Raw genomic sequence first — 4,587 nt, 5'->3', positions numbered from 1 at the left:
AGCTCTCTATGGTCGATAGGAAGGTGAAAGTTCAACACAATGGAGTCATCATTCTAGGGTTTTCAGATGCCTTCATGTAATCTTGGTTTATATAACTCTGTTCCAAGTGGTGTAGGGCCCGAGTCATGTTGGAGTAGACAACTCATGGGGTAATTTGAATGGAGGAACAAGGCCCGATGCTTAGGAGATACAGGTATGAGCACATATGTTGGGAGGAAAGAGAAAGGTCAAGGGCAGACGCATCACTGAAAGCCCTGGGGATTAAGACCACTGGGTGGGGAGGAGCCTGGCTAGTGCTCAGAGAAAGGGAGACGGATGTGTGAAAGGTACAAAGCACAGAGTTCAGTCACATCACCAGGCTCGCAGCGGTGGGCTTCCCTGAGAACCATTATATTCTCAGAGCTCATTTAAAAAATCACTACATTTGCCATTGCATATTACTACTTTTCTAAAATGGAAATATTCCTGGTTTCTGGAACAGGGAATTGCTTTAACTAGGATATATAAAAGAAAATTTCAATTAGGATGTTTTAAAATGTCAAAAAGACTATTTCCAAAACTAAGGATTTATATTGAAATAAAGCAGACTAAATTTTTCTGGGTAAGAATCATGTGTTTTGACTTACCTGGTGTTTCACTTTTCCAGGATGCAACAGCTCATGACTTCCCTGATCCCATGTTTTCCTTTAGAACATCCTAAGGCTAGCATTGGTTTTCATGATGCATCCCTTATTCGATTAAGCTTCTAGAAACGATTTCTATATGTTATTCATGGGTGTGGTCCCTGGGGCCTGACACATAATAGAGAGCAGGTTGGGAAAAACAAAACAAAACCAAAAACCCTGAAGTCACACTGTGGAGTTTTGTTGATGTTCAGTAGCTAAGTCATGTCCAACTCTGTGTGTCTCTTGGATTGCAGTTCCTTGGACTAGACTCCTCTGTCCTCTACAGCTTCCTGGAGTTTGCTCAGATTCATGTCCACTGAGTTGATGGTGCTATCTAACCATCTCATCCTCTGCCACCCCGTTCTCCTTCGCCTTCAATCTTTCCCAGCATCAGGGTCTTCTCCAGTGAATTGGCTCTTTGCATCAGGTGGCCAAAGTATTGGAGCTTCAGCTTCAGCATCAATCCTTCCAATGAATATTTCAGGGCTGACTTCCTTTATGGCTGACTGGTTTGATATCCTTGCAGTCCAAGGGAATCTCAAGAGTCTTCTCTACAACCAGTGTTCAAAAGCGTCAATTCTTCAGTGCTCAGCCTTCTTTATGGTCCAACTCTCACATCCGTACATGACTACTGGAAAAAGCATAGCTTTGACTATACGGACCTTTGTCAGCAAAATGTTATCTCTTCTTTCTAATATGCTGTCTAGGTTTGTCATAGCTTTCCTTCCAAGGAGCAAGCTCCTTTTAATTTCACAACTGCAGTCACCATCCGCAATGATTTTAGAGTCCAAGAAAATAAAATCTGTCACTGCCAATTCCAGCCATATTCATGAGTATGCCACTTTCAGCCATACTCAGACTCAAAAGAGAGAATTAAGTTTCACTTCTCCTTCTTCTTTTTGAATGTTAAGACTGTCAAGTTTAACGGTAATGATAACAAGATGATTTGCATGTGAACAAATGCCTTGGTTAGAAGAGAGTTTGGAAGAGAAAGAGAGGTTTTTTAGAGAACCTAAGAGCAGAAAGAATAAGACTTAGATTCAGATCAGGAGCCACCAAAGAACACATGGGCAATTTGAAGACAAGTCATCTGAACATCTAAACACTTTTCCAGCCTCTGTGTCTGTCCTTGCTTTCTTTGCAAGGGATAACACTTCCTCCTTCATGCTTACCCCCCAACAGGTGGTGTTAGTAACTGGGCACATCTGTATTTTTCCACTCCCTTGAACCTATCGAAGATACTGCTAATAGATCAAAACTCCCCCACCCCACTAAATCTGGCCTTAAGATTCTCCTCAGTACAGCTTCTCAGGATAGCTTAAATACCAATACCGATTAATTGCAGTTGGTTTATGAGGTGAAACATACTGTATTTGACCTCTTGGTGACTTTGTCCGCATTGGTGGCTGGTTGAGCCAGACCGGGATTGGGTGGCTTTGTGGAATATAATTCTGATGTGCTTATGGAGAGGTTTGTGGAACAGAATGTCTCTTTTCGCGTATACATGGCAATACAAAGAATAGCAACAGTTGTGGACATGCTTTTAGAAAGCCAACAGAGTGGTCTCTCCAAATTCTGAGAATTATATCTGGTATTTTGTCCTACTGGAAAAACAGTTTCACTCTTGATGTCCCACCTAGAATCCCTCAGATTCCTTTTCCTGGTTTTGTCTATCATCCTCAAGCTCCCATTTTCACACTTGCCATGTTTAGAGGTTTGCTCTTGGTCATTGCACTGTCTTTCACCTATGGAAAGCCAGGGTGTTAGCGGAAGTCCCTCCACATGGCAAGAACACACACATGAATACACACAGACACACCATCTGCAGCCAGTGGTGGAATGAGCTCTAAGGTGTACTTTCCTTCCTGCCCAGAACTCCTTTAGAGATCTGTCTACATCTGGGGCTTCATCTAAAACTGTGCCTTTGCTTGCTTTTTTCCTCTTCTGCATCCTCTTCCTTCTGTCCTGGACTGGTTCTCCTGAGTAATGGTTCTTCTTAAATGACCTGCCTCTGAATCTTTGGTTCAGTGAACTTTTGACCCCAAAAGACAGTATGGAATATTTTCCTTGTCTTGAGCTTTCAAAAAAATTTAAACTCATAATTTATGTTATGGATATCATTTTATTCAAAGCTATTTTGGTTGCAAAATATCTATTAAAAATGGATTTAAAGTTCAAGTGAAGAGAAGCAGTTGTGTAGTTACAGGATCTCATAGGTATTTGTTGTTAAAATATGTAATATTAGCCTGGAATTCCAGGGACATAAAGTGGCAGATAACTTTCTATGTCTGGGGGACACATGACTTCTCCAATCACTGTCTCTCTTGGTGGATCCAGTTATTCTTGCTCTTTATTTGCAAATGACTTTGGCTTATTTTTCTAAAACATGGCTAAATCCAGGTATCTCCATGCCTTTCTCTATATTCATAAACTCTCTGCTCTATCACCAATTCCCCTTGCCTGCTTTGTTTCTTGTTTTAAATTTTCAAGACATGAAAATTCTGATAAAGTTAGATCCTATATGTAATCAGACCACCCAAGGCAGTGGATTCATTCGATCCCATTCCAGGAAGCAAACAGAGAGACAGAGATTCATATAGAGTGTCTTACTGGCGTGTGAATCAACAGCTCTGAGGGACAGGAGACAGCAGTGTTGGGCAGAGGGGAGCATCAAGCTGTGATGCAGTCATAGTCAAAGCCTCAGCCACACTTCCAAGAGCCCTAGACATGAGATGCCTTTCTCAGCTGTCCTGACTTGACACCTGGGGTCCGAGGATTTACTGCCCTGAATCTCGGGGATGCAGGACAAGGAGGGGACACTCTTGGGCAGGGCTGTCCAGCTCCCAACAACCACAGGGCAGGGACCCAGCTGAGCCTTAGTCCTGAGGGGATGGATCTGCTGTATCCCCACAGCGCCCTCAAAGCAGATCCAAATGAGTTGCCCCTCCAATAGCCCAGCCTGAGTGGGGTGGACCCCTGGCATCTGCCCATCGGCTCTCAATTGGTTATGCATAATGGTCACCAGTGATGGAGACTAGAGGGGTCTCCAAGAAGTTCAGTGTCAGTGAGATCTCTCTGAGTGTGTAGGGAAAGAAATTATGGCCAATAAAGTTCATGAGCGACTGGTGGAAATGCAGAAAACAGTTTAAGAATGACAAATAATTTTTGTTAAGATACTTTAGGTGCCATTAAATGTGAATCACCAGTAAAGCATGACTATATTCTCCACTTTTGGGGGGGTGGAAGGACTAGTCAGGTACAGCTTCTACACTAACTACCCTATAATTGCACACTTGAGTTAAATCCACATAAAGTCAAAGTGTGCTTTACTGATCCAAGACAAAATGGATCTTTAATTTAAAATAGTCCTTTTGTGCTTGCTCTTAACACATACAAATGCATATGTTTGCCCCTCTGAAAATGTAAAGTTTGGTTTAAAGTACGGTATAATTCCCTTCACCGCCTTCATGAGCTGGCCCTTAAAGCAGTAAGTGCGGTGTTCCTTCCACAGAAATGCCGCGAACAAGCCTCGCTGCATAAATATTTTGCTCTGTGGCACCAGCATTGACATGTCGCTGCTATAAAAACAACACTCCATCATGGGGCCAGCGTTTGGAAACTGTCTTCAGTGTGGTAGCTGAGGTTTAAGTGAATGTAAACACAAAAGGATTCCCCTGGTGATGCCCGGGAAGGTATACTTTCCCCGTCTTTGCCTCCTTTGTTCTCCTTCCTCAAGAAGGAAAAAGGAGAAGCAAGGATGCGAAACAACTATCACGTGCCTGACCTAGGTGTTTCAGGACCCTGGGAGCGGCACCCCACCCCTCCACCCTGCTGCATCCTGCAGGGTTCTTGCAAACCATGAAATCCTTTTTGACTAGTGTAAGCAGAAAAGAATCAAAGGATATTAGGTTGTTCACAGACC

The sequence above is a fragment of the Cervus elaphus genome, chromosome 5, assembly GCF_910594005.1.
Source record: "Cervus elaphus chromosome 5, mCerEla1.1, whole genome shotgun sequence".
NCBI lineage: Eukaryota > Metazoa > Chordata > Mammalia > Artiodactyla > Cervidae > Cervus > Cervus elaphus.
Note: the sequence above shows the minus strand (reverse complement) of the source record.